The 8,964-nt window shown below is 47.0% G+C and overlaps 1 protein-coding gene and 1 long non-coding RNA gene across 2 annotated transcripts in view; one reads left to right on the plus strand and one right to left on the minus strand.

The window, feature by feature from the left end:
* GDNF (glial cell derived neurotrophic factor) overlaps positions 1-704 on the minus strand; it is a 27,789-nt gene extending 27,085 nt beyond the window's left edge. The window contains exon 1 of the mRNA XM_006749989.3: positions 32-704. The gene's annotated coding sequence lies outside the window, so the exon portion shown is untranslated. The remainder of the gene's footprint in view (positions 1-31) is intronic.
* Positions 1-5,615, plus strand: part of LOC145722555 (uncharacterized) — an 8,692-nt gene extending 3,077 nt beyond the window's left edge. The window contains exons 2-3 of the long non-coding RNA XR_014146886.1: positions 2,434-2,686; positions 4,402-5,615. This is a non-coding gene — a long non-coding RNA (uncharacterized LOC145722555). The remainder of the gene's footprint in view (positions 1-2,433; positions 2,687-4,401) is intronic.
* Positions 5,616-8,964: the final 3,349 nt, after the last annotated feature.

Consider the following 8,964-nt stretch of genomic DNA (forward strand, 5'->3'; position numbering starts at 1 on the left):
CCCTTCCACCCCGGCCCGCTCTCCCACTTACCTCGGCTCCGGTCTCCGCAGACCCCCGGTTGGACATTAACTCCAGGAGCCCCGAGTCCCAGCCAGGAGCCCCATCCGAGGGCCGAGGGCAGGAGCGCAGAGCCCCGCCCAACAGGTCAGGGGCACGAATTCGCAATCCTGGGGCAGCGAGGGTGCGCAGGGGGCGGTGGCCAAGACTCCCGCCGCCGCCGCCTCGAGAAGGGCGAGGGATGCCGACAGCTCCCCCGCCGATGCCCTGCACCCCCAGAAACCGAGGTCCGAGCAGCCGCCGCTGCCTTGGGTGGGGGGGGGTGGGGGGTGACACGGCTGCGTGCGCCGCGCTCTTGGCCGGGGCTGCGCGGGCCCGGGGCGCGGCGGGAGGCTCAGCTGCGGCGGCCGCGCTCTGCGCCTTCTCGGGGCGCAGCGCCTGGGAGCACGAGATGGGCCGGGCTGATGCTGCCGCCGGAGCTGAGGTCTGGCCTGGAAATCCGATCGAGACACCACGTCAACCGGCGCGGGGAGTCCCGTGAAGACATGAGGACGCCAGGAGCGCAGGCTGGTCCTTGAGAGCCCGGGCCGGGGGGCCGGGGTGGGGGAGGGGAGGCGCGGGGCCCCGAGAGGGGAGGGGTCGGGAGGCGGTTGTGAAGGAGGGAAAGGAGAGCAGCGAGGAGGCGCCCGCGCTCCCGAGGAGGGGGCTCGGGGTGCGAGTGGGTGACGCGAGGCGCTCCTCCCCGGGGTGCAGGGAGAGCGCTCAGCGCGTGGAGACGCTGCCGGGCTCGCGTCCCCTTCTTGCCGGGTAGATCCGGAGGAATGTGTGGAGCTCCGCGCAGACCAACCGAAGGGGTCAATCTGAACTTGACCGCGGTGCCCGCGCCAGGCTTTGCCCCCGCGCCCCGCGCTCCGTCGGGTGGAGGGCTACACTGGGCTTTCCTCGCGCCTGTCGAAGGCTTTCCTTCCTTCCCGGGTGTCTAGCCCTCTCGCGTTTCTGCAGGGCAGAAGGCAGTGGGGGAGGAGAGGAGCTGCTTGCGGGAGTCCTAGCACTCCGAAGGAGAGATGTGGAGCGGCCCAGTGAGGGAGGCAGAGTGTTTGCCAGGGGACGCTGAGAGTGGGGATGAATTTATAGGACTCTCACTCTGTGACGTGCCCTCCAGTGGCTTTTCTGATTCGCTTTCTGACCTAAACACACATTAGTTTAGTCCCCATGCTAGGGCCAACACGGTCTCCAAATACCTGCTGGCTGAAGTCAGAGGCTTTGCATATCATGTATTACATGGCAGGCAATGAAGAAGGCTTCTGAGGCTGGCCGGCTCCTCAGTCCTAGGCTCCATTTTCATGCTGTTGTAATGTAATATCAGACGTGGGGTAGGCACATACATTCAAAATCCCAATTCCAGAGGGGTAAGATCATTTTATCAGGAACAGGTCAAGGGAGGTTGGGCTAAACCTGCTTTTATCCTGATTTTGGAAAATGCAGATGGGAAACCTAAGCAAGCACTCTCTTGGGTGCTCAGTTTCCAGTGAGCAGGGACCCAGCTCCTATTCCTGATCTCTGTGAGACCTTTGAGGCATTCCTTTTGTTGGTTAGCTTACCACCAGAAGCAGCCAGAGCCTTCTTTTGTAGAGGACATGAGGAGGGCAAGTCCTTACACACACCCTGCTCATGACTCTCCCCATAAATACATTTCATTCACACTGCGCATGACATTAGCTCTGCCTTTAAAATAATGTACTAAATAAGGTATGTCTTTGCTCAGCCGAACTCTGCTTTCCGGAAGCCATTGGGACCTGAATTCAGTGGGACCTCTTTTATTTTATGAGCTGGGGCCAGGGAAAGCGTAAACAGGCTCAGTTTACATCCATGTACCTCTAATTCTGTGACTCATCCGGTTGTTGGGGAGTATGTGTTCTTCAAGTAGCTGATACAGACAATAGACAGGGGAAATGTGTGTGGCAATGTGGGGAGAAGATCACATATTATTAAACTTCTTGAAAGGCAAAGATCAGCTACCTTTGGAGGTTTGTCAGTGAAGCTAGTGTGGGAGGAAAATTGTTCTTACTAATGTTACCATGATTTAAGATGAAGCGGAATGAAAATCAAGTCATCCAAACATACCTTAGCTGAAGTTAGGATGCTCACTGTAGTTCTGCAGAATGTGACATTTCCTTTTTTGTTGGATTTATGGTAGAAATGTAGATGGATTTGGAAATGGGAGGGCAGAATAAGCTTAACATATTTATCATAGTTTAGCATTGTTTTGGGAATTCGAAGGCAACCCTAGTGAGTGTTCCTACCATGAATGATTTCTTCATTTTCAGAAGGTTTTTCACTGGGGATGGTCATGTCGTCCAAGCACCTGCAAAGATTTAGTACTTGTTATGTGCTAGACCCCAGAATTGTGCTGACTGGGCTTTTTGGGGTTGCAGAGAACAGACACCACTGCGTTCACCCCAAGTAATGGGAGTTTACTGTGGAAGGAAGGCTGACCGGAATCTCCACCGCTCAGCCACGTGTCTCTGAAAAGCCTTCCGGAAAGGCCACCCAGCCAGGCCTCATGAAAACTGGATTGAAGTTCAGGAACTGGAAGGTCATTCAGGATACGGCTCTGTGGCTGGGTTATCTCGCTGCCCCCTGAGCAGCAAGCATCTGGGATCCCTACTAGCAGGCTTAGCCGCCAAGGTGATTCAGCTCCTCTCTCTCTCTCTCTCTCTCTCTGTTTTTCTTTGATTGTCTCTTGGCTTGTGATCCTGCTACCAACTGCTCAGCTCTCTGTTGATCTCATATTTTAACTCCTTTAGTGAAAGAATCTAATTGGCCGCACTGGGCACTAACCAGATGCTAGAGTTGGACTCAGCGTTTATATCAGGCCTCCATTTGGTTGCTGGACACCCTGTAGATCAGCAGACCTTGGTCAGGTGCTTACTCCTGGGCTAGTCACCTATGGCCATGCTGTTGGGGTCACATGGTATCAAGCCTGGCCACCTTTGCTTAAGAAACTGCCCAGAAGGGGCGCCTGGGTGGCTCAGTCGTTAAGCGTCTGCCTTCGGCTCAGGTCATGATCCCAGGGTCCTGGGATCGAGTCCCACATGGGGCTTCCTACTCAGCGGGAAGCCTGCTTCTCCCTCTCCCACTCCCCCTGCTTGTGTTCCTGCTCTCGCTATCTCTTTCTCTGTCAAATAAATAAATAAAATCTTTAAAAAAAAGAAAAAAAAAAAAAAAGAAACTGCCCAGGGTTTGTCCTTGCTTTCTTTCCACAGGATTTGTGCCTCCAGAAAGAACTGTGTTAATGGTAGGCTCTTGGAGTTTAACAAACCTTTGTCTACTACAAGACTCAAAGATGAATAAGTTACATCTCCTGGTCTCCATGCACTTACCATCTGTAAGAGAGGGAGACATGCACACAAGTAGTCACAGCGTGGAGTGATAAATGCTCATACATACACAGAGGTATGTAGGAGGTGCTCATGTCTGATCTTCACATGGCCAGTCAAACCCTGGAAAGATTATGAAAACATACTCATGCCTTGGGCCTATTCTTGGGCAATTCAATGAGACTCTCTGGAGCAGTGGAGCCCAGAAGTTGGTATTTTTTTAAATGCTCCCCAAGTTGTTCTAAGTACACCTGGGGTTGAGGTATGAATTAACACTTTTTTTTCAATGATTATAATCATTTTATGATTCTTTCTGAGAGCAAAACTAAGAGATTCACCTATTTTGATAGTCCTAGAACCTCCTAGGACTAAGACGCTTCCAAAATATTGAATTTTTTTTGGATACAACTGATTATCTTGAAATTGTAATGTAAAGGAAAATGTAAAATTGAATTTAGAGTTAAAGCGAATACTTCTAGTTTTGAAAGAACATTTATTTGTGTGATTACAACATTCAGATGGCTGCAGAAAAAGGGAGAAGGTCTGAAGTGGTCAAAATCTGCTAGTACAAAGCCCAACATTTAAATGTACTGTAATTGGTATTGACAAAAATCTCCTCAGACTCAGGCCTTGACAGACAATGAAAAAAAGTTTCTTCTAAAGTGACTACCATGAAGCAAGCATTTGATGTCTTAGGGACAAGAGGATGGCCTGATGTCACAATCTCAAAGCTCCCAGCTGCTGTAAGTAGGGACCCCTCCATAGCTCCATCTATTCCTTTTTCTTTCTTTCTTTCTTTCTTTTTTAAAAATATTTATTTATTTAAATGAGAGAGAGAGAGAGCATGAGCGGGCGGGGGGCAGGCAGAGGGAGAGGGAGACAAGCAGACTCCCTGCTGAGCAGGGAGCCTGATGCGGGGCTCAATCCCAGGAACCTGAGATCATGACTGGAGCCAAAATCAAGAGTTGGATGCTTAACAGACTGAGCCACCCAGGTGCCCTCCTATCTTCTCCTTTTTTCTAGGAAACAAAGCTAAGTTCGATATGAAGCTATTCCTCAGCAAAGTCCAGAAGAGAACAATCTGCAGCCCCACTTTTGCTCTGAGTAGGTCGATTGTCTCCTGATAAAGTAACAGCAACACACTGCTAAGAATCCTTACATTGGCCCTAGATCTCAGCCTTTCATCCGGAAAACCCTGCCTGAGAATCAGAAAGAGAGAAGCAAGGATTATTCAAGCATCTCATCTCCTCTTTAAGAAGAAAGGTTCAAAACCCTCCTAATTTCCCATTTCATTATCATCATCTTCATTGGAATTTGGTGTAGATCTCTAACTGAAAGAGGTTTCAATGATGGATGCTCTCTGTACTGGAGGATCTTAGAGTCCCGGGGAAGAGAAAACACAAACCAAATGAGAAAAAGTAATATAGGGTATCATGAGGCTGTGGGCCATGACTATTACCATATTTGGAACTCAAACCAGGCCTTTCTTGGGGAAAGTAAGTGTGGGGGGGCTGTTGGTGAGGGGAGCATTCCAGGCTAGGTGGAAGGGGTGTCTGGAGACTCAGTGCTCAGCACTGCAGCCCTTAGGGGTGGTGGAGTGGCGGGTCAGCCTCTGGCCATTCACAGAACGTCCTGGGGGAGCTCCCAGTGGGGCTCTGCAGCTGGTCTGCCTGTAAGGGCCAGGCCCCACGTCCCGTCCCAGGACTCCCTCGTAACATGGGTCATGACGGCTGAAACAGAATCCATCACTCGAGCAGGGCAATTTCCTTTTCAAAGTCACCGCTTTATTAGGGAGGGATTTGTTTCATGTGGGATTGTTCTTTTGCAGTCATTTTCACCAATGATACTATTCCTCATAAAGAAAAGATAAATTGGCTATGCTTCAGACCACTTATAAGACGAGAAAAGAAAAAAAAGAAAAGGGGAAAATGGACTGTAATGGCCTCTTTGCCAAGTAGTAGTAAGGGATAAATTCTTTGGAGTAAATTGTTTCTCATACGAAATCAATTCTAACATCGACGTGGTAGATTTATTAGTGATTTCCAGCAATGTCTTTTATAAGGATCCGATTGACTAATTATCCATTAATTTTATTCTTGGTTCTTGAGATTACTTTCTGGCACTCCTGTTTTCCAGAAGTAAAACTTCAATCAGGTAAGAGGGTTATGGCAGACTTTGTTACTATGCAGATGGTCTAATGGCTTAGATCTGGGATTGGCAAACTTTTTTTGTAAAGAACAAGTGTTTTCCGTAAAGATAGTAAATATTGGGCGCCTGGGTGGCTCAGTTGGTTAAGCGACTGCCTTCGGCTCAGGTCATGATCCTGGAGTCCCAGGATCGAGTCCCGCATCGGGCTCCCTGCTCGGCAGGGAGTCTGCTTCTCCCTCTGACCCTCCTCCCTCTCATTCTCTCTCTCTCAAATAAATAAATAAAATCTAAAAAAAAAAAAAAAAAAAAGATAGTAAATATTTTTGGCTTTGTAGTCCCCAATACAGTTTCTGTTGCCATCACTCGGCTCTACCCTTATATTACAAAAGCAGACACTGATAATATGTAAATGAATGTACAGAGCTGTGTTCCCATAAACATTTTATAGACACTGAAATTTGAATTTTTGTATGATTTTCACCTGACATGAAATACTATTCTTTTGATTTTTCCCCCCAACCGTTTAAGAATATAAAAGTCATTCTTAGCTCATAGATCATCCAGAAGCAGGCAGTAGGCAGGATTTCACCTAAAGGCTGTAGTTGGCTGGCTCCAGCTTTGGCTAAAGTTGTGACTTGAACGTGGATCAGCTCTAGAGTTACGAAACACCAAAGCTGAAAGGGACCTGGGGCTTCTAGTCCAATCTCCTCATTTGACCAGACAACTGAGTCCGGGAGTGAGTAAGTGACTTAGCCAAAACCACTCTTTGAGTGAGTGACATACCCCTACCCTCCGAGAAAATGTGGGATCAAATTATTTCACTGGTGTGTGTGTGTGTGTGTGTGTGTGTGTGTTCATGGTATGCATTATGGCAGCAAGGGGGGCCATGGGGGGTGTGTTGTATCACCTTTCTTTCAAATTGTGAGTTAGTATATTTCACTGAGGCAAGAAATGAGTCAAAATATGGAGAAATCAGTCGGAATCTTTATTGGTGGCAGAGGTTGATGTCCGGCTGAATGAGGACAGAACTTTGAAAAGAGGTCGATTGCTGCCTTTTAGAGCATAGCAGAGTTCCCAGGCAAAGCGGAACACTAGGTAGATTTTTTTTTTCCTCCTTAAAAGGCCATTTTATTCCTGTGATTGGCTTTCAGACAGCAGCTACCCAGGATCTCATCACAAAGGCACAGAGATATGTCATGTGTGTGTGTGTGAGTGTGAGAGAGAGCTTTGAGTGGGGAATCAAGATACCTGCATCCTAATTCTTTTGTAGGCCACCTAGAGCCTGCTGCAGAGCTTCTGGAGTCCTCTAAAGAGTTGAAAGCACTGGTGATAGTTAAAGATACTGCCATAAAAGAGTTGACTCAGGGACAAAAACTCCATATTTGGGCCTTCAAGCCAAAATATTCCAAGGGACCTCTTTGCCATGTATTAATTACATCATACAGATTTCAATCTAGATTGAATTCAGTCTTTTCTCCTTCCTAAAATAGACGAACTATTTGACCATTTCCAACTCTGGCAACAAAACAATATGGACAGCCTCTCTGCCCTATCATTATTGACTCCCACATTTTCTCAGTGTGGGAAAATGAATTAATTAACTAATGAATCTTCATCAGTGTTTATGGGTTTATGAGAAGCAAGTAGAAAATGTAAGTGTAATTCCGTGGTCTTTAGATATTTCAAGCAACTACCCAAATATTCTTCATGAGTCAGTAGCAGGGCTGAGACCAGGGGGAGACAGCTGGGGCCTCCCAATTTGCGTGGTGGGCACCACACTTGTTTCACCTGGGCCCCCATCCCCGATTAGTAGAAATGTCAAGGTGAGAGTCCCAAATCCTGAAGCCACTAATTAGGAGGAAGTTATGCCAATGATCAGGCAATTCAAGTTGGACCTCTGCCCTGGATGAGCTGTGAGAAACTCATAGCATCTCTAGCCCTGCCTGTTTTTCTCTTCTTACTCCTTCTCTCCCTCATTGGACACTATGTGAGTAGATGAGATAATAAGCTAGATTTTCTGAGTTCATAAATTACTCCCTGGGAATAATTTATACTGCATGTATACTTTCTGGCCACCGGGGTACTATTTGATAAATTACTGCCCTCCTGCTGTGCTCTAAGTGAAACCCTGGTGACCTGAAAGAGTTAATGCCTCCCTCCAAGTAATTCACTTACTCCTGGGGCATAATTTACACTCCAAGAGGATCTGGCCTGCCATATGTGAGGCGTTTGGAGTTCTTTGAGAGAAAATCAGCTCTAGAAATGTAAAGAATTATATTACGAAAAGCACATTTGCAGACCACTCTTTACAGAATCCATCATGCAGCTTCCCAGAACAATCCTATAGGGTAGGTCATGGTTATCCTGTCCAGAGTCATTCTCTAGCCAATGAAAGATCAGCCCATAATATACCCAACACGAGGTTAGGGAATAGCATATTTGTAGAATGACTTCACTATTTGAAAAATAATGGGTGAAAGATTCATTTTAGAAATATGAGTAAAAACAAAAGGTAAAAGTAAGGTAAATGTAATAAAATATCTACTTTACAATGTTGAATGGTAGGAATATGACCTAAATATAGTGGATTGATGTTTTATACAAACATAGGAGCACTAGTATATCAGAATGTGTCATCTGTTTTACAAGGGCCACCTGAGGAAACTATCTGCATATTCTAATATGCAGCTATTGCTTAAAAACACTTTTATGATATGTGAGTGTGTTTCTTCATTCATCTAACAAAGAGTTGTGCAGGCACCTTGCTTCATAAGGACTTGTGTGGGCAGTTGTCAAGGGGCATAAAAAGGCATGAGATAATACCCCTATATTCAGTGGCGGCAGTTATCTGGATTTTGAGGATGGGTTTAATTTCGGGCAAAGACCAAGCCACCTGAAATAAATTCTAGTGGAAGAGGTGGGTTAAAACCGAGAGAAGGTAATTTGGAGACTGTTCTTTTGGTACGGCTTGGGGGTACATTGTGGTCGAGGGACTCAATTCTTCCTCTTCATTCTCTGTGCCCACGCTCTGTGTCGCGTGACTTTGCAAATGTTCTTACTAACAAGGTAGTGTCTGTTTCCACATCCCTTGAGTCTGAACTGGAACTGTGACTTGATTTGGCCAGCAGAATGCCATGGCCGTGAGCATCTCCCACTTTTGAGTTTAGGACCCCAAAGGCCGACATGTTCCCACTTACTCTTTCAGACTCTGCCGTTACCGTGAGAACATGCTAGCCTGATGCAGGATGAGAGACTTGTGGAACAGAGTAGTGCTGCTCCATTCATCACAGCCAAGGTCAGCTCCGATCTGTTGAGAGTTAGCTCACACTCCACCCCTACATGTGTAAATGAGCTTAGTAAAGATCAGCAGAGCTGCCTCACTGAGCACTCCAGATGGATGAGCAATAAATACTTCTTGTTTTATGCTCCTGGGATTCT

The sequence above is a fragment of the Leptonychotes weddellii genome, chromosome 7 (assembly GCF_054177405.1).
Source record: "Leptonychotes weddellii isolate Sample4059 chromosome 7, ASM5417740v2, whole genome shotgun sequence".
Taxonomy (NCBI): domain Eukaryota; kingdom Metazoa; phylum Chordata; class Mammalia; order Carnivora; family Phocidae; genus Leptonychotes; species Leptonychotes weddellii.